The sequence below is a fragment of the Protopterus annectens genome, chromosome 2.part0, assembly GCF_019279795.1.
Source record: "Protopterus annectens isolate FY-2018-M chromosome 2.part0, PAN1.0, whole genome shotgun sequence".
In the NCBI taxonomy this organism is placed as follows: Eukaryota; Metazoa; Chordata; order Ceratodontiformes; family Protopteridae; genus Protopterus; species Protopterus annectens.
In genome coordinates this window covers 1,563,878,123-1,563,900,844 of record NC_056728.1, presented here as the reverse complement: position 1 = coordinate 1,563,900,844, position 22,722 = coordinate 1,563,878,123, and the positions used below count along the sequence as shown (strand labels likewise).

General features: G+C 41.9%; 1 long non-coding RNA gene across 1 annotated transcript in view; it reads right to left on the bottom strand.

Annotated features, from left to right (window-relative positions):
• Window positions 1-22,722, bottom strand: part of LOC122793764 — a 156,590-nt gene that overhangs the window by 31,264 nt on the left and 102,604 nt on the right. The gene's annotated exons all lie outside the window — the stretch shown is intronic.

Below are 22,722 nucleotides of genomic sequence, written 5' to 3'. Positions count from 1 at the left end.
TTGGACATCCACTGCCAGCATCGGCATGGGTGGTGGCATTGTTCTGTGTTTTGCCCCCCTATGGCAGCCCTTGGGTTATCCCGGCTGTGTACATGATGTCCCACTGCTGTGCAGACGGTGTCCACAGTCGTTGGTATGCTCAGTGGGTTAGCACTACATAACCACCTTTCACCACTCTCTGCTTTATGTACAGGTATCTTTACTTACAAACACCGTTCACATACAGTGCAGCTTCGTCATACATATCATGCGTTACACACCAGTACATCTCGTGGGTTCTACATACCTTTCCTGTGTTGACTTCCGTATTCCGTTCGAGTCTCGCTAGATACTTTATTCTCACTCGAGCCGTTTGGTTGTATTTGTTCAGTATGAACATACAGTTTGAATATCCTAGGAGTCTTCCTTATATCCGTCGTCACCTGCAACATGTGGGTTCATCACACCAATAGCTGTTCCTCGGTGTGTACTTATGCGCATATCACCTGTGCATCTCCTCCATTTGCAGCAGTCTGCGTCGGAACTAGGGCATGGTTCATTCCTCGGCTGGGTGTTGGTTATTTGCACTACCTTGGTGGTGATGGTATGTATTGTGTTATGTTATGTGTGACTGCAGCCGCTATGTGTGGCGTCAGGTACATTTCGCTGTGGTGTTAGCCGTGGATTGTGTGTGTTGGGTATGGTATTATGTTCGACATGTGGGTGTCCCTGTCCTGGCTGCGTCTGTCGATGGCGTTTTGCATTCGGATGTGTAACATAGTTCTTGTATTCCTTTACACAACGGATGCAGGTATGCATCCGCTGCTGATAGTGTTTCCCACGCGAGATGTCGCGGTTATGCCGCTGTCATTGACTGCCTGTATGTTTTTGCTGCTATTGCGGCTTGTATCCCTTTGATATGTGCGATAGGGTATATCGGCGGATGTGGGTGACGGGTACGGGTTGCGGGCCTTGCATTTATACATACACAGTATGCTTGTGTGTGTGCTCCATCCCTGCCTGGGGACCTGCAAGTTACCTGTCTGTTGTTCTAGGAGTGTAGGTTTTGTTGATGTCGTCTGGTGTCGGTATCGCCTGCATGTGTGCTTCCTGCATGTATTCCTCCGTCACATTGGTAGTATATCTGCGGCTGTTCGCATGCGTGCCGACTATCCCTTGGCATTTTGTCACGGATATTTACGGTCATTGTGGTCCTGTACTTGGGACGGCCTGTGTGCTACCAGTTGCCACCTATTCGGGTGGCGATTGCTTGTTTAACACTCGTAGAACACACAGCGGTGTTTACGGGACGATCGTAACGATCGGTGCCGGGTGGCACATGCGTATTTCAGCGGTACATGATTATTGCTGTGTAGCGTTGCCGTATCGTTTTGAAATTAACATATCGGTGCCATACATACGGTCATGGTTTGTACATGCGTCCTTTGCATCTCATGTTGGCTATACTTCTGTGGTACATTCTGGGACATTTTGCTTTGCATCGTTTTACATCGCCACGCCTAGCCAGGAGGAGCTCTCAGTACTACTTTGTGGGTACTGCTGTGCATCGCCTGTGGTTCCTATACTGTATGCCTACACATGTTATTCCACTCTGTCACATGTTGCCTACATACACATTTTACAGTGGCACACATTACACTTTCGCAGCGGAACACACAACACCCTCACCTCACACATACACATACTGCCGCTGTCGCAGGGATGGTTGCACACAGTACCCTCGTTGCCCACATCACCGGCGGTGTCTACCTCCGCCCTCATATCCTAAGAATATTACCCGCACATGTCCTGTTACTGTACCGTGGCCTGCCGATCATCCCGACTCGCGAATATGCATTTAGGTAGGTTGACCGTTCCATGGGTGGCGTTCCCTGTTCTGTCCACCCTCCCGGATACTCGGGTTGTCGTTCACTATATTTACTATGTAGAAATTTCGCGTCTTACTTCTCTGTCACCTTGCATCCCTGTGATTCCCTGTTTTACTTGTTGTACTTTATATCTGTGTATGTGTACATATATTTCTATGTGTGTAATGATATCTATCTCCATATCTGTGTATGTACATATGTACATATGTATACACCTTGCGGCGTGGCAGCATACGGCTACGCCATCTGCTGTAGGACCCGTGTACAGTTGAGGTGTTGGCGTTCCATGCTCCGCTGGCTGTTGGGTGTGCAGTGTTTGGGTGCTACCTATGTTGGAGTCACACATGGGACCGCCCATACGGTACACATTACGGTGGCCATGTTTGTGTGCCGTCCATTTCACTGTGTGTGCAGGTAGGAGGTGTCAGTCCATGGGGCCTACGCTGTCAGAGTATGCGCTATACGTTCCCTCTTTGCCAAGGCATAGGCATATTGGATGCGCCTCCGTCTGCCTACTGGGGCTGGCACAGTGTGTTCATGGCGCTGAACGCTCTGTGCCTGTGCTTGCCTTGGCAGTTGTGGCGGGCTTGGTGGCCCTACACCATTATGTCCCTGCAGCAGCTGTTTCCAAGATCATATTATGTAGCATGGCACATACTATGAATATGTGGGCACATGTGCCTGGAGTACTGCAGGGCTCCACGGATGTATCCAAGCACCAGAACCGTGATTTCAACATCCCAAACACACGCTCTATGATTATTCTGGTTTGTCGTGTGCCTCATTATAACGGTCTTGCATGTGTGTGTGTGCATTTCTGATGGGTGTCATCATCCACGGCTCCAGTGCATAGCCAGCATCCCCACAAGGTGACCTTGTGTGATGTCCCTGGCGAATACCTGATACAGCTGTGAGGCATGCCAGATATGGGAGTCGTGGTAGCTTCCAGGGCTGCCAGCACACACATCCATGATAATGCCCTGTGCATTGCACAACCTGGCAATTGATGGAGGAATCCTTGCGGTTTATGTAGGGTGTAGGGTGCTGCCCGGGTCGTGGCTGGATTTCTATGCCCGGACAGTCTATCGCACCCAGTACCTCCGGGTATTGTGCCACACGGTGGAAGTGGCGCATATTGCTAGCCAACTCCTCCTGAGATCTGGGGAAGTATATATACTCATGGGCATGTCGTAACATGGCATCCAGAAACTGGTGTAGTACCCTGGATGCTGATGCCTGTGAGATGCCCATTATATCCCCGGTTGGCCTTTGAAAGGTACCTGTTGCCAGTATTCGCAAGCTTACACATACCTTTGTGTCCACTGGGATGGGCTCCCCTCTGTTGTCTCTTGTTCTCAGGCATGGCCGGCACAGCTCCACTATTTGCTGTAACGTGTCCCTGTCCACCCTGTAACGCTCTACTATCTCCAGGTCTTGAAGCCCCTGGTAGGTTACCCTTGGTCTGAACACTCTCCTTCTACTCTGAGGCCTATGGTAGTTGTTGGCACCCTCCTCCGCAACTCCGTCTGTCTCTGACACATGCCGATGCATCACAGCCATGGCAGCACCCAACATATACATTTTAAAAGTTCCCCGTGTGTTTACACCCTAAAGTGCAGTGTTTGGGAATACGCGCTGTGTGTTGTGTGCATTCACACTTTATACTGTTGTGCTGTACATCCGGTGATGTCATTGGGTGTGTCTGTGCGGCCGTATCTGTGGATTATCTTCCGTGTTTTACCGTTGGCACTGCAACGCTGTTGCCTTTGGTGTTACATTACACTTGCCTGCATTGGTTTAGCTTTACACCTTACCTTACCCACTGTTTCTGCGTTGCACCTACTATTGCCTGGAGTGCATCCTGCAGGCACATGGCATATCAAGCATTTTGTCTGCGCGCCGTTATGCTACCTCTCTACTTGGCTGTGCTGTATCGGTTCTTCGCTCTTTGCAATTCTGCTACATCCCCTACTTTCTTTGCATTCATATGCCTCCCCTTTCCCATTTGCGGGATTCTGCATGCAGACTTGTCAGCTGCCGATTGCCCTTCATGGGTTGATTGGTGTTGATTGCTCATTACGACTCCAATTACACTGCTTCGCATTTCCTCATATTCTCCGCATCACCTTCCTGTATCCGTGGTTGTTGACGGGCGGCCTTCACATGACTGGGTTGGGGCGTAGTCATCCTCGTGCACATGCATCTGTGCGCGCATTGTACTCTCAGCGCATCTATTTCCTCACCGCGCCCGGTCCTGATGCTGTGATGTGCATTGTACAGCCCATGTTTGCTGGGCTCCAATGTGCTTCCTCCTACAGTGGCACACCCTCTGCGATTGACATGTGTTCCCTCAGGCCACTCCTCAGTGTATTACAGCTGCGCCGTTTGGTGCAGCCTTACGCCAGCGGGGTTTTGCGATTCAGTATTATCTGCCTCATTTGCATGGCATTCACTAGTAATACGTGGTTACGGGCCCAGACACTGCCGCCACTCCTTGTCAACCCTTGGGCTGTAGTTGTGGCTTTCCATGCATACTATGGTGTATTGTGGCTGTGAAGCTGATGTGTATTATACTGCTCTTTTATGACATTGTCATATTATTTCATTGTTCCGCACCTTCCACGGACATGTCCTGGGGTTCTGCTGTGGTTTCTGCGTACATACCATTTATGTCATTATTTACATTTTCTGCATGTTTTCGTTTGACATTCTCGGTGTCTTTCACCATTGGCATGTTGCACCAGTATGACACCTGACGTTGACAGCCTTCCGTTACTCCTATGTCATGTTTGGATATATGTAAACCGTTTTTTTTGGTTTACATTGCCGTGCCCTTATGCTACGCCTGCGCCAGCTCGTGAATTGCTACATGCCTTCATTTGCATGGTGCAACACCGCACATGGGGTGTTTAACATACCTATGCTGGAGGCGGCGAAACTCAGGTGCACGCCGGTAGTGCACGTGGAATTGGATCGTACCTGAATCGCTCGGCAGCCATGTCTGGCGTTGTGGCGCCTACGCCATGCGTGCGCCTGGCGCAAGGTTCATGAATCCCAGGGATAATCTTAATAACACTTCCTTTTATATTTTATCTTAATTATTTCATTTAACAGTTAATTACTATATTAACCTTTAAAGGTGTATCCTTTCATAAAAATAACATAAAATTCTGATATATAACATGGCGCTGGTTGTTAGTAACTGTAATACTATATAGCCTATGGCAAAATATATATAACAGTTTGTCTCCATTTTTATTAACAAATGTTTATAAAGTCATATAAAAATAATAATACCTCCTAAAAAACATATTTTGTTTACCAATGTAACTTTGAAATCTATTGGTAACAATTTTCCATTATGATTATAGTGTTATTTATAATGTTGAAATGACTATTCAAATGTGGAACCATTAAAAATGTTCCATAACATTTAAGTCTAACTGCTCTGAGTTTTAAAATGGCAGCTATTGATATACAGTCACTTAAACCGGATAAATTACTAGCATCTAAAGTAAGTTGCCAGTATAACTCCTATTATTTTATTTTAGTTCTCATGGTCCACCTCTTGGGTCTATAGGCATCTCTTCTAATCCAAAAATGTGTATTTCCTCTTATTACATGTTTTTCATGTCTATATAAGGCATTTGTTTAATTCCCTTTTTGCATGTCACAAATGTATTTATAAGTTCTTTTTCTTAAACACCTTTCTGTATTCCCTATGTAGAATGGGGGGGGGGCATTCAGTACAATGTGCTAAATATATTGCTCCCTTAGATATATATATATATATATATATATATATATATATATATATATATATATATATAGATATAGATATAGATATCATATTATCTTTTGCTCTTAAGTTTATATGACCTGTGCTTGCTATGTACCCACATTGCTTATATATGCCACATTTAAATGTACCAAAGGGAGTACGTCCTGACTTATAATCCATTCTTCCGTTATTTTCCATAATATTCTTTAAATTACATAGTCACATGTAAATAAAATAGAAACCTTATGACGTACTTACCTGATCATGTTATTGTTAGAATTATGAAACCTGATAAGGTAGGGGGACCTGTCATTTTTGAATCAATGGAATACATTTCCAAAGACATGAGTCTGGAGCATTTCTCCCTGGACATCTCCTGAAAACAGGATCTCTCCTAGTTGAACTTTCCTGCCCAACAAATGTTAAATAAATAAAATCACTAAAAATGTTTAATATATGACAAGATTCAGAAAAATACTCCGTAGCTGAATGAGATTAATACAGCATATGAAAAGATTAATTTTGTATTGGAGGATTAGCTGTTATAAGGAGTTATTGATAAGGAATTGCATGATTTTTTTTATCTATCAAAAATCCATGTGCACCTGTTATTTTTGGGATTCTTAAAGAACACAAGGATATTATTTCCCCAATTCAAGCCTATTATAGCAGAGAGTAGCTCTATAATGAATCCACTTGCCATCTACATTGATAGAATTTTAAAGCCTATCTTTTATAAACATACAAATCTCCTTATGAATTTGTGGAAATTTTAGGCAGAATCAAAGATGAATTATGGGAAGAGCAGCATGACTGTTTAACTACTGATGTGGTTGATTTATATCCTAGCATATCAAATGATATTGGATTATTGTTTCTTCATGAGGCCTTTTCGAAATATGAATTGTTGTCTAGCAGTGAGATAAATCTGGCTATGGCTTTCATGGAAATTATTTTAAATTACATTTTTTGTACTCAAGGTTGAATTTTTCAAACAAATAAAAAGTATAGCTAAGGGATTGGTTTGTGCCCCCCTCATAAGCAAACATAGTAATGTAAAGTTTGGAAAGGAAATTTCTTCTTAACTCCATTTTTAAATGTTGTTGGAATATTTATTTATGATTTCTTGATGGTATTTTTTTATTTTGCCCCCTTTTTCCCAATGTCACCTCCAATCTCCCTAGCTGTTATGTCTCGCCAACCTGGTTGGTATGTGTCTCTGCAGCAGCCCACTGAATTAACTGCTAGCCTATTCATGGACGTTGTGTACGTTGACCACCACACTACCGCATCTATCACACTACACATGGGTGGTACTGCATTGCACATGTGGGACTGCATTCGTACACCCATGACTGGACCATTCAGTATGGCACTGGGGCACGTCCTCACATCCGTGCTTCACACACTCATTGATGACCTCCATGCCTTTACTGGCACCCTTGTTGGGCCTCTGTGTGCCACAGCATGCCACATCCACATGCTGGCCACCTGTCATACCATTGCATGGGTGGTTGGTGTGGTACAGAGGGTAACAGATCAGACATTATCCCCACATTGCCCTTCAGCACCATTCCACATTCTGGTATTGCCAATGTACACATCCACCATCACATCATACCCTGTGTCTCAGGATGTTAGGCTATATGACTCCTGGACAGGTCACACAGTGGTGCAAGCATATCATGCTACCTACTACATGTCAGGTACATGTGGCATTACACAGTCCTCAGTCATGTGCCCCCTCATGTTCACTATTTGCTTACATACACAACATGCTGTCACAGAGTACTGTCCATGCCTACATATCCCACATCTACATACCTGGCAGCATTCTAGCTCCACCAGCTCATACTGCTAACAACCATACAGGTGTCGGTGTGGCAGATATATCGTGTAGATGTCATTGCGTCGGATACATCACACAAGGTGCATACACATCACCTTTGCATAACGACAGTCATCCACTGGGTATCACATGAATATTGTCCCCATACATGCATATCACATTGTACATGGTGGCTGTACACACACATGCCCCACATGGTGCTGTGGTTGCCATATTCCACTGTGGCGTGGGTACACATCTGCAGGGCCACACATATCTGTACTGTGTGTGTTGCTGGTACATTGGTAGCCTTTGTACCTGTGCCATACACACATCTACACACGGGCAGGGTTACAATAACACATTTGTGGTGTACCTTCCACAACGGCTACAACTTTACATGGCATGGTATAGTCATGCCGTGATGTATACCAGGCTCAGACAGTTTACATATGCAGATGACAGACAGGGAACACATCTGTACTCATCTGCATACCACTTACACAGGGGTGTCATCTACTCTGACATGGGCCATGTCCTCCGCATTAGTGATGCATGTAGTACTCCTACATGGTGTTTGCAGTGGGCGGGGTGAATGAAGCGCTCCTACATATGTGCACACATGCCACGTTGCTTAGCCTGGGCTTCTGTGTTACCTCCGCAGACTAGACACACACCATGCTGTGGAACGTAGGTCCTGTGCACATCCCACAGGGACACACTGTGGCACTGGTCATGTGATAGCTCCCTTGCTGATAGGGTGACACATAGACATGGTACCACCACAGCAGCAGTACTGTGTAGACATGCAGTTGACATCCACCTCTGCTGTTCAGTGGACACTACCATGGGGAGGTGACACTACTGTGTATATTGCACATGTGTTTACACATGGACCTGCCGGACGTCATTGTTGCACACATTGCACCTGCTACAGATCATTTGGACATGGTTACTTGGTGTTCCTTCCATTTCGGGTGGCTATTCTGCTACTACTCTGTCCCATATGTGCAGGCCATACATATCCTGTTAGTGTACATAACACTAGGCCATACCTCCATTATGCATGCTATGCCTGTGATACTGTGTATGATGTCTGAACATATCCATCATGACAGCTTTACATTACACATACTTGACATAGTAACCCTACTGCGAGGCAAACGTGGACGTGGTGCGCACATTACGTATGACATCGACGGTATATGCCCATACACATGTGTGCTGTGACAGTATACATACATGTCCTATCCCCTGCTGTGGCACTTCCTTGTTGGACATCCACTGCCAGCATCGGTGTGGGTGGTGGCATTGTTCTGTGTTTTGCCCCCCTATGGCAGCCCTTGGGTTATCCCGGCTGTGTACATGATGTCCCACTGCTGTGCACACGGTGTCCACAGTCGTTGGTATGCTCAGTGGGTTAGCACTACATAACCACCTTTCACCACTCTCTGCTTTATGTACAGGTATCTTTACTTACAAACACCGTTCACATACAGTGCAGCTTTGTCATACATATCATGCGTTACACACCAATACATCTCGTGGGTTCTACATACCTTTCCTGTGTTGACTTCCGTATTCCATTCGAGTCTCGCTAGATACTTTATTCTCACTTGAGCCGTTTGGTTGTATTTGTTCAGTATGAACATACAGTTTGAATATCCTAGGAGTCTCCCTTATATCCGTCGTCACCTGCAACATGTGGGTTCATCACACCAATAGCTGTTCCTCGGTGTGTACTTATGCGCATATCACCTGTGCATCTCCTCCATTTGTACAGTACGCGTCGGAACTAGGGCATGGTTCATTCCTCGGCTGGGTGTTGGTTATTTGCACTACCTTGGTGGTGATGGTATGTATTGTGTTATGTTATGTGTGACTGCAGCCGCTATGTGTGGCGTCAGGTACATTTCGCTGTGGTGTTAGCCGTGGATTGTGTGTGTTGGGTATGGTATTATGTTCGACATGTGGGTGTCCCTGTCCTGGCTGCGTCTGTCGATGGCGTTTTGCATTCGGATGTGTAACATAGTTCTTGTATTCCTTTACACAACGGATGCAGGTATGCATCCGCTGCTGATAGTGTTTCCCACGCGAGATGTTGCGGTTATGCCGCTGTCATTGACTGCCTGTATGTTTTTGCTGCTATTGCGGCTTGTATCCCTTTGATATGTGCGATAGGGTATATCGGCGGATGTGGGTGATGGGTACGGGTTGCTGGCCTTGCATTTATACATACACAGTATGCTTGTGTGTGTGCTCCATCCCTGCCTGGGGAGCTGCAAGTTACCTGTCTGTTGTTCTAGGAGTGTAGGTTTTGTTGATGTCGTCTGGTGTCGGTATCGCCTGCATGTGTGCTTCCTGCATGTATTCCTCCGTCACATTGGTAGTATATCTGCGGCTGTTCGTACGTGCCGACTATCCCTTGGCATTTTGTCACGGATATTTACGGTCATTGTGGTCCTGTACTTGGGACGGCCTGTGTGCTACCAGTTGCCACCTATTCGGGTGGCGATTGCTTGTTTAACACTCGTAGAACACACAGCGGTGTTTACGGGACGATACGTGGCCACGATCGGTGCCGGGGTGGCACATGCATATTTCCGCGGTACATGATTATTGCTGTGTAACGTTGCCGACGTATCGTTTTGAAATTAACATATCGGTGCCATACATACGGTCATGGTTTGTACATGCGTCCTTTGCATCTCATGTTGGCTATACTTCTGTGGTACATTCTGGGACATTTTTGCTTTGCATCGTTTTACATCGCCACGTGCCTAGCCAGGGAGGAGCTCTCAGTACTACTTTGTGGGTACTGCTGTACATACGCCTGTGGTTCCTATACTGTATGCCTACACATGTTATTCCACTCCGCCTGTCACATGTTACCTACATACACATTTTACAGTGGCACACACATTACACTCGCACAGCGGAACACACAACACCCTCACCTCACACATACACATACTGCCGCTGTCGCAGGGATGGTTGCACACAGTACCTACGTTGCCCACATCACCGGCGGCGGTGTCTACCTCCGCCCTCATATCCTAAGAATATTACCCGTACATGTCCTGTTACTGTACCGTGGCCTGCCGATCATCCCAACTCGCGAATATGCATTTAGGTAGGTTGACCGTTCCATGGGTGGCGTTCCCTGTTCTGTCCACCCTCCTGGATACTCGGGTTGTCGTTCACTATATTTACTATGTAGAGATTTCGTGTCTTACTTCTCTGTCACCTTGCATCCCTGTGATTCCCTGTTTTACCTGTTGTACTTTATATCCATGTATGTGTACATATATTTCTACGTGTGTAATGATATCTATCTCCATATCTGTGTATGTACATATGTACATATGTATACACCTTGCGGCGAACGTGGCAGCATACGGCTACGCCATCTGCTGTAGGACCCGTGTACAGTTGAGGTGTTGGCGTTCCATGCTCCGCTGGCTGTTGGGTGTGCAGTGTTTGGGTGCTACCTATGTTGGAGTCACACATGGGACCGCCCATACGGTACACATTACGGTGCCATGTTTGTGTGCCGTCCATTTCACTGTGTGTGCAGGTAGGGAGGTGTCAGTCCATGGGGCCTACGCTGTCAGAGTATGCGCTATACGTTCCCTCTTTGCCAAGGCATAGGCATATTGGGTACGCCTCCGTCTGCCTACTGGGGCTGGCACAGTGTGTTCATGGCGCTGAACGCTCTGTGCCTGTGCTTGCCTTGGCAGTTGTGGCGGGCTTGGTGGCCCTACACCATTATGTCCCTGCAGCAGCTGTTTCCGCAAGATCATATTATGTAGCATGGCACATACTATGAATATGTGGGCACATGTGCCTGGAGAGTACTGCAGGGCTCCACCGGATGTATCCAAGCACCAGAACCGTGATTTCAACATCCCAAACACACGCTCTATGATTATTCTGGTTTGTGCGTGTGCCTCATTATGGCAGTCTTGCATGTGTGTGTGTGCATTTCTGATGGGTGTCATCATCCACGGCTCCAGTGCATAGCCAGCATCCCCACAAGGTGACCTTGTGTGATGTCCCCCCGGCGAATACCTGATACAGCTGTGAGGCATGCCAGATATGGGAGTCGTGGTAGCTTCCAGGGCTGCCAGCACACATCCATGATAATGCCCTGCGCATTGCACACAACCTGGCAATTGATGGAGGTGAATCCCTTGCAGTTTATGTAGCATCTACCCTGGTGACCCGGTGGTGCCTTGATTTCTATGTGCGTACAGTCTATCGCACCCAGTACCTCCGGTATTGTGCCACACGGTGGAAGTGGCATATTGCTAGCCAACTCCTCCTGAGATCTGGGGAAGTATATATACTCATGGGCATGTCGTAACATGGCATCCAGAAACTGGTGTAGTACCCTGGATGCTGATGCCTGTGAGATGCCCATTATATCCCCGGTTGGCCTTTGAAAGGTACCTGTTGCCAGTATTCACAAGCTTACACATACCTTTGTGTCCACTGGGATGGGCTCCCCTCTGTTGTCTCTTGTTCTCAGGCATGGCTGGCACAGCTCCACTATTTGCTGTAACGTGTCCCTGTCCACCCTGTAACGCTCTACTATCTCCAGGTCTTGAAGCCCCTGGTAGGTTACCCTTGGTCTGAACACTCTCCTTCTACTCTGAGGCCTACGGTAGTTGTCGGCACCCTCCTCCGCAACTCCGTCTGTCTCTGACACATGCTGATGCATCACAGCCACGGCAGCACCCAACATATACATTTTAAAAGTTCCCCGTGTGTTTACACCCTAAAGTGCAGCATTTGGGAATATGCACTGTGTGTTGTGTGCATTCACACTTTATACTGTTGTGCTGTACACCCGGTGATGTCATTGGGTGTGTCTGTGCGGCCGTATCTGTGGATTATCTTCCGTGTTTTACCGTTGGCACTGCAACGCTGTTGCCTTTGGTGTTACATTACACTTGCCTGCATTGGTTTAGCTTTACACCTTACCTTACTGTTTCTGCACATTGCACCTACTATTGCCTGGAGTGCATCCTGCAAGCACATGGCATATCAAGCATTTTGTCTGCCGCCGCCGTTATGCTACCTCTCTACTTGGCTGTGCTGTATCGGTTCTTCGCTCTTTGCAATTCTGCTACATCCCCTACTTTCTTTGCATTCATATGCCTCCCCTTTCCCGTTTTGCGGGATTCTGCATGCAGACTTGTCAGCTGCCGCCGATTGCCCTTCATGGGTTGATTGGTGTTGATTGCTCATTACGACTCCAATTACACTGCTGCCACATTTCCTCATATTCTCCGCATCACCTTCCTGTATCTGTGGTTGTTGACAGGGTGGCCATCACATGACTGGGTTGGGGAACGTAGTCATCCTCGTGCACATGCATCTGTGCGCGCATTGTGTACTCTCAGCGCATCTATTTCCTCACACGCCGGTCCTGATGCTGTGATGTGCATTGTACAGCCCATGTTTGCTGGGCTCCAATGTGCTTCCTCCTACAGTGGCACACCCCTCTGCGATTGACATGTGTTCCCTCTAGGCCACTCCTCGGTGTATTACCGCTGCGCCGTTTGGTGCAGCCTTACGCCAGCGGGGGTTTTGTGATTCAGTATTATCTGCCTCATTTGCATGGCATTGACTAGTAATACATGGTTACGGCGCCGGACACTGCCGCCACTCCTTGTCAACCCTTGGGCTGTAGTTGTGGCTTTCCATGCATACTATGGTGTATTGTGGCTGTGAAGCTAATGTGTATTATACTGCTCTTTTATGACATTGTCATATTATTTCATTGTTCCACACCTTCCGCGGACATGTCCTGGGGTTCTGCTGTGGTTTCTGCGTACATACCATTTATGTCATTATTTACATTTTCTGCATGTTTTCTTTTGACATTCTCGGTGTCTTTCGCCATTGGCATGTTGCACCAGTATGACACCTGACGTTGACAGCCTTCCGTTACTCCTATGTCATGTTTGGATATATGTAAACCGTTTTTTTTGGTTTACATTGCCGTGCCCTTATGCTACGCCTGCGCCAGCTCGTGAATCGCTACATGCCTTCATTTGCATGGTGCAACACCGCACATGGGGTGTTTAACATACCTACGTCGGAGGCGGCGAAACTCAGGTGCACGCCGGTAGTGCACGTGGAATTGGATCGTACCTGAATCGCTCGGCGGCCATGTCTGGCATTGTGGCGCCTACGCCATGCGTGCGCCTGGCTCAAGGTTCATGAATCCCAGGGATAATCTTAATAACACTTCCTTTTATATTTTATCTTAATTATTTCATTTAACAGTTAATTACTATATTAACCTTTAAAGGTGTATCCTTTCATAAAAATAACATAAAATTCTGATATATAACATGGCGCTGGTTGTTAGTAACTGTAATACTATATAGCCTATGGCAAAATATATATAACAGTTTGTCTCCATTTTTATTAACAAATGTTTATAAAGTCATATAAAAATAATAATACCTCCTAAAAAACATATTTTGTTTACCAATGTAACTTTGAAATCTATTGGTAACAATTTTCCATTATGATTATAGTGTTATTTATAATGTTGAAATGACTATTCAAATGTGGAACCATTAAAAATGTTCCATAACATTTAAGTCTAACTGCTCTGAGTTTTAAAATGGCAGCTATTGATATACAGTCACTTAAACCGGATAAATTACTAGCATCTAAAGTAAGTTGCCAGTATAACTCCTATTATTTTATTTTAGTTCTCATGGTCCACCTCTTGGGTCTATAGGCATCTCTTCTAATCCAAAAATGTGTATTTCCTCTTATTACATGTTTTTCATGTCTATATAAGGCATTTGTTTAATTCCCTTTTTGCATGTCACAAATGTATTTATAAGTTCTTTTTCTTAAACACCTTTCTGTATTCCCTATGTAGAATGGGGGGGCATTCAGTACAATGTGCTAAATATATTGCTCCCTTAGTGTTACATGTGAAAAGTATTTTTTATTATATATATATATATATATATATATATATATATATATATATATATATATATATATAGATATAGATATCATATTATCTTTTGCTCTTAAGTTTATATGACCTGTGCTTGCTATGTACCCACATTGCTTATATATGCCACATTTAAATGTACCAAAGGGAGTACGTCCTGACTTATAATCCATTCTTCCGTTATTTTCCATAATATTCTTTAAATTACATAGTCACATGTAAATAAAATAGAAAGCTTTTGACATACTTACCTGATCATGTTACTGTTAGAATTATGAAACCTGATAAGGTAGGGGGAACTGTCATTTTTGAATCAATGGAATACATTTCCAAAGACGTGAGTCTGGAGCATTTCTCCCTGGGCATCTCCTGAAAACAGGATCTCTCCTAGTTGAACTTTCCTGGCCAACAAATGTTAAATAAATAAAATCAATAAAAATGTTTAATATATGACAAGATTCAGAAAAATGCTCCGTAGCTGAATGAGATTAATACAGCATATGAAAAGATTAATTTTGTATTGGAGGATTAGCTGTTACAAGGAGTTATTGATAAGGAATTGCATGATTTTTTTATCTATCAAAAATCCATCTGCACGTGTTATTTTTGGGATTCCTAAAGAACACAAGGATATTATTTCCCCATTTCAAGCCTATTATAGCAGAGAGTAGCTCTGTAATGAATCCACTTGCCATCTACATTGATAGAATTTTAAAGCCTATCTTTTATAAGCATACAAATCTCCTTATGAATTTGTGGGAATTTTAGGCAGAATCAAAGATGAATTATTGGAAGAGCAGCATGACCGTTTAACTACTGATGTGGTTGATTTATGTCCTAGCATATCAAATGATATTGGATTATTGTTTCTTCATGAAGCCTTTTCGAAATATGAATTGTTGTCTGGCAGTGATATAAATCTGGCTATGGCTTTCATGGAAATTATTTTAAATTACATTTTTTGTACTCAAGGTTGAATTTTACAAACAAATAAAAAGTATAGCTAAGGGATTGGTTTGTGCCCCCTCATAAGCAAACATGGTAATGTGAAGTTTGGAAAGGAAATTTCTTTTTAACTCCATTTTTAAATGTTGTTGGAATATTTATTCATGATTTCTTGATGGTATTTTTTTATTTTGTGGAAAGACGTTTTATTAGAACTAATTAATTGTATTAATATCACTAATGATTTTGTTTTCATTTACTTATTTCTATGATGATAATGAGATATTAATTACTTAGATGTGAAATTATTTAATGAATAGTAATTATGTCTCAACTAACTATAGAAAACCAATGTTTTCCAAAAGTTGTCTTCATTTTAACAGTTCCCATTCCCTCTATAAAAGCATAGATCACTTAAAGGTCAATTTGTTTGTGTGGCTAGGATAAGTTCCAAGAAGGATTTATTTGAAGAAAAAAGAATGAAGTTAGAAAGAATGTTTTTGGATAGATCTTACCCCATTGATTTTGTTCTTTGACTCAGTCTTGATGTGGCACAGGGATGAGGAACTAGATACATTTCTTTGTTATGGGTAGGGTTGATTTTAATCAACAAGTCCAGGAAATTCCTTAATGAGTTAAAAGGAAAAAATAATACACAGTAACAGAAAGCTGATGAAGTAAGCGCTAATTATTTTGAAAGGGCTTTAATTTTATAAAATAGTTCAGATTCAGTGTGTATTAAGAATATTATTAAGGCCAACTGGGCTATATTTAGAGCTGATTATCGAATATTTAGATTATTGGGTAATAAACCACATTTTGTTCATAAATAGATATTAATCTTAATAGCTTATCTGAGAGACACAATTTTAAAAAGCAAAATAGTAAAGAATCTAATGCAACTACTAAATGTGGGCATTATAATCAATGACAGTTTATTTTGAGTTAAAAAGTTCTTGGTATTAGGAATGAATTGAAATCTAAATTATATTTGGCATGAGGTAATTTTGGCACCAGTGGAGTGGCGTATATCACTGTTTGTACTTGTTGCCCAGCATTTTATGTGAACAAGGCTGAAAGACCACTTCTCAAAAGAATATGGAAACACATATACAATATTACTATTGCCAGTATGACCAGTTCCCTATTTAAACATACTGTTGGTTACAAGAATGGGAAGAAGTTTCATTTCAGCATTTTAGTATGTTCCATTATTTTAGGTGTTTTTCAAAAAGGATATTTATATGTATATTTAATATATTTGAATGCCGCACTTTTTGTAACTAAATATGTGCCATTCGTTTATTGATATGTCCTTGATGAAATATTTTAAGGTGGACTTTTAAATAGGTGTTTTAATTTTCAATTTAGTGTGGCAAGTCCCTTTAAATTGTGTGGCATTTTTAAGTGGTGCTTTATTTATATCCAGGCTTAGCATCATTTTGAAACCTGCTTTGAAGAAGTCTGTTAATGTGTAAGATGGAAACATTCTACCTGGTTTTGTATACCCTACAGAATGTTTGCTAGTGCCAAGTTCTTGTACAGGATTTTAATGAAGTCATTATTATGTGAATCTGCTGGGACTCAGTATCTCCATAATAGGTGGCTCATATTGAAGTATTTCAATATTGACCTAAGAAAGCAACAAATTGCCCAACTTATTACATCACATGCCAGCATCCATATACATCACCAGTTAAACTTTGGCCAGTGATTAGTATGCCATAAAAATGAATGGCATTAAGTGAATTTCTGATTCATTTTAACCAGAATTAGTAAAGATATACACTGTCATGAAGAAAATTACATGGACGGACCATTCTAACAAAAACATGCAGATGGTTTTCCTGACATTCATTAATATTTTAAATCTCCATTACTACAGCTGATGGCTCCTACCAGCATGTTCAATGTTCACCAATCAAAACTGGTGCTTCCTTAACTGAGCTTCATAAGCATAAGCCTGGACATCATGAAGCAAATCTTTTCAGTAACCCTATATATATATATATATATATATATGTATATACTGGTCCTTGTGGAAATAATAACAATACAGACTATTACTAATTAGTGTTAAGTGAAATGCTTAGAACTGCTTACATGATGTATAAAAAACATATAGATATAGACAGGTGACTATATATGTCTGTGTCTATGCAAACACACACACACACACACACACACACACACACACACACACACACACACATGCACACACACGTTTGAACATTAAAATTCAAAAAGAAAAAAGCAAATAACATGACAATGTTATTAGTAATTAAAATGAATATAATAATACAATAATAGAATAGTGGACTAAAGACATCTTGCTCAGTATGAAGTTACTAATTCAAGTTATTCTGTTGATCAGAATTGGATTATAAATGTTGTCTAGCCCTTTACAGATGGCGTGCTCATTATGATCTGTTAGCCTTAAGAAATAGAAGTGCTTTATTGTTACAGAATGGAGTCCCACAATGTCGGCTTCAGAATGAAGATTTATTTAGAAGTGCAAGATAATGAGTGTCTGGAGATGACTGCTGGAGCCCTCCACAAATCCTTAACCTCAGCAGTATTATGACTGGTTTTAATGAGATTTACCTGGGCAATGGTCTACAGATGTCCAAATACAGTAACTTGCAAATTGTCTTCCAGCTAGATCTGAGCATTCCCAGTAATGACACTCTCTTCTCTGAACTTTATTTGCACATTAGTAACTTAAACCAAACAAGTGAGTGTCCGGTGAGTAGGGGAAACCCATGCTCTCTTTTTGGATAGGTGAACAAATCATTTAAAGTTGCTTTTTGAGCATTTTCTACTGAGATGGCAGTGATGTCAGGAAAGGCATAATGGAAAATGCTGTTTGTTTACTGCCTGTCTAGAATAAGGAGTGAGGTCATTATTCTAGTGACAGGGATTAATCACCGAGAACATTTTGCACACTGTTTTATTTATATGTGGAGAAGATGAAAGCCAGAGCTAAGCTACATAGCTACATACCTGGAGCTACTCACAGCATCAATAATGCCCAAACATTTGGGAATGATTCACTGTTTTTAATTATACTGAGCTAGGGTTGGGTCCCAAATAGCATAGCTTTAGTTTTGCTTAAGTTGACTTTGAGATTCATGTAACACATGCCCTGAAAGAGGTGTACAAAACTCTACTTGACTTGCTTGAGGTTACAACATGAGTGTGATTAAATGCTCAAATAACCATACCATAAGCATAAAGTAGTTTTGTCATGTGAAGGTAGATGCATAAGAAATATTGTAAAAAGGAGTGGTGCTAAAAACTGAACTCTGGTGTACATTTCTGTTTATGGTCTGCAAGTGTAACTGTTGATGAGCTGAAGTCACCAAGAAAGTTCAGTTCTGCAGATGCCCCTACCAAATAAAGTTAGGGTAATGAAAGTTAAGACATAGAATGCAAGTATGGATAGAATATGAAATGATTCACAGCATACCTCTCAAATGTCCAGATTTTCACAGAATAGCTACATTTTTGCTTTATATTTTTGGTATATTCCTCATAAAATTTGTGGTTTTCTAGCAAGTCTGGTGCATTCCTCATAAAATTTGTGGTTTTCTAGCATGACACTTGGGATTAAACGTCACTAAATAATGACACTCATTTGAGTTTCAGACTTTATATGCCTCAGAAAATACATGCTAACACAACATCTGTTATTCTATAAACTTTCTAGGTTTATTAGAGCAATATTTAAAATTTATTTCTATTTTTTGGCTTTGTCTCTCCATTATTTAAGAGTGTGTACAGTTTTCTTGCACTAAGAGGTTGAGAGGCATGATTCACAGCAGTGAATGCTTTGGGGATGGGGTTCACAAACACGGCCCCTGTCAAATCATCAGTCTTCACTGAATTGCCCATGAAATAATTATTAAGAGAAAGAGGGATAGTGCTGATAGTGTAATTACCCTTTTGAAAGCAATGTTGTTTATCACTCTGAAGATTATTTGCTTCTGTCTGGGCCTTTAGGTTCATTCCTACAGCCTTAACCACCTTTAACCAAAATTCTGGCCAAGCAGTTCAGTAGATTAATAGGCCAGTGGGGATCAGTGTTGGATATGGACCCCTTTTTTAGCAGTAAAATATCACAAGCTAACTTCAAATGTTTGGAAAAAATTCAAATTTTAAGACATGACATACAAATATTCAAAAGTGATCCAGTGAAGTAAAAATCGAGTGACGTTAAAGACAATCAGGTTGGTGCGAGCATGAATGGGCGTGTCTTCATTGAAGGTTGGGTGTCGGGCTGGCAACACAGCACCGTAAAAATCCACTGCCAATCATAAGCGGACCGGAGTTCTGCTGTGGTCACCCCGACCGGGAAAAGCCGAAAGTCTAAAAGACTATAACTTATTTATGGGTCTATATTACAATGTCGAAAGATGAGTTCACCAAACACGTCTTTATCGACACATAAATATCGACCTTTCAAAATGCCGAACAGCCACTTCAGTGAATTTTTTTCCCAGGAGAAAAAAAAAATCACTTGGCCGTCATTGGGGATGTGTCCTTTTTCCCCACTGTAGTGCGATCTTGGAGTTGGTATATTTAGTTGGGGGAGTGAACCCCCCATTATGTAGGGTTTAAAAGTTTGGTTTGTTTGTGTATGGCCAAGCAATTGTTTCCCCTGGGAAAAAAATTCACTGAAGTTGCTGTTTGTCATTTCAAAAGGTTGATATTTATGTGTCGATAAAGATGTGTTCGGTGAACTCATCTTTCAATATCGTAATATAGATCCCTTATTTATAAACCATCTAATTTGGAGTTTGGTCATTTACGTTGTGTAAAGTCTTAATAGTCATGTACTTTAAAGTGCTTATGGCTAATAGCAATAATTCCCAGCTACCCTATTTGCATGACCTTGGTTCTGAAAAGAATGGTAGTTGCTAACCACTGAATCTGAAATGTTGCAACAGAGTTTCAGCCATGATTATAATACCCACTTTGAATAATGTGTATAAACTTACATCCTATATAGACTGTAATAATGGAAGGAGAAAAGAACACTGCAGTCCACACACAGATGAGCAATTATTCAACGCAAGAAAACTAAAGTTATACTTTCAAAGGAGGATGCTAGCACATTTAACTAAAATCATAAGGAATGCTTACTCTCATGCCTTGGTTAGAGAGGTTAGAGAGATTGTAGAAAATTCTGCTGACCCTCCCAGCTCCATGAGGTGGAGGGTTACAACTCTCACTATGGACCACCTGACCCGAGCTTGACTAGTGGCTCAGATGCTAGATGAGCGGGGTGGGGTTTGGGAAGTAGCAGCCCTGCCAACTCACCCATCCTGTAGGGGAGCATGGGGCTTCTGCCTGAAACATAACACAACCTATCAACAGTGATGGGGATGGCACTGTAATCCCACAATAGACTGCTGATTGGATTTCAGAAATAACGGGGTAGAGGTAAGTGATGTTACATGTAGTGATGCACATGATGTTGCTAACTTCCCTCACATAGGGCATACAAAGGATTTCCCTGCCATTTACGACAGCATATATGATGCTGATGGCTGATCTGCTCCACCTCCATCCTCCCGACTAATCCAGCCTCTACCCTGATGGATATTACCAGAGACACTAATAATACAAATGGTGGACAGAGTAGCTTACAGTCAGCTGGAGGGCAAACAAAAGGAGGGGAGGGAAAAAGAAAACTTATAGCCACTGATCTTATTTTAAGTGCTTAGGTTTGAAAAGTACACAAAAATGAAGGAAATGTAATGCAAAGGTAGAATATAAAAAAGTCTGAGACAGACTAGATTATATACAGATCAAGCTCTACATGACAGTGACATCTGTTCTATTAAATCACAGCTGACATACAGACCTTCAGGGCTTTGACTAATGATTCTGATGTTGTAAATGATGTCCCTATATAACATAATTCTTGCATTCTTGAGTAGCATTTTGGCTCAAGGCAGTGCTAGCATAACAAGAACACTTACTACTTTAGAGTTTCCTATCATTTTTAGTTATAATCATCATTAGTTTTGTTAAACAGGTATTAGCCTGAATACACTGTCAGTTTATACTTTAGCTGAGTACTTAGCTTGTTAAAGTATATACTTCAGGGGACAGACATTCCTCTGCAAAAATTTCATAAAACAAATTAAAGAAAAGAACAAAAAATAACAAGTGTTGGAACTGACCATGCATTTAGAATAAATAGCATTTCCTTATCAAGTTACAGAGAAAATGACCTAATTCGGAGCTCAGGACCGTTGTATTTTGTGGCACATCTGTATCTGTCTTCCCGCGTGGAGTATGAGATGACCCATTATTATATACAGCTGAAATATAAAGTCTATAGGTCAGATCTGTCTTACAGTTACTCCAGGAAGTAATGCGCATTGGCTAATCTACAGTAAAACAATTTCTCATTTAACCTTCTCAAAAATCCATCTTATGCAACAAAGATCCAAACAGAAAGTCATCCAATGAAGTACTTAACTTTTGTCCCGGTTATCATGTCAGAAAGGCACTGTTATTTTACAAAACTGTTTCTTTCCCATATGCCCCATATCACAAACATTAACTTTACAAAACATAGTCAAGCTGCCCTGTGTTATTATTCCATTGTTTTATTATAACTAGACAATCAATCAATATTCTTACTGCCGTTGCCTTAACCACTTCTCTCTTACGCAATCAGTTAAGTGCTTTCCAATTTACTGAAAGCAAGAGATCTCTTTATATCTGTTAATTAGAACTTAAGTAAAAATAGGACTGAGAGATGTCTGCGTACTCCATACATACCCATGGGGCTTTCTATGGGATTATATTTAACTGCCAACATGTTCACCGAATGATTAGCTCCTCAGTAGGATGTCTCATTTAAAGTGCAACCCAATTACAGAGGCAGATAACATATAACTTTATCTAAGTATGGATATTTAGTTATTATTATGATGTTATCTGATTCAGTCTTGTGCTTGAAATAGAATCCATTATATCATTTTAATTCATGTTTGTGACATTGACAGGCATACAGCTGAAGGGAGTCTGATTCAGTGATATGGCAACAGGAAATATCATTAGTCTGTAATACTTGCATGAATTATAAAACAGTAGTCTGCATGTACTGTCCGCATTACAAAACAAATAATAATAAAGTTGGATAATGAAATAAGACAAAAATAAATCAAAACTGTGAACGTGTTATTGAGAGATGTTGTGTTTTGGGCTGCTAATAGAGAAGTCAAGCTGAAGTTCTGAAAATTAAAGTTATTAATTCATGACTACCACTAAACAAAGCGTCTTTTACAAA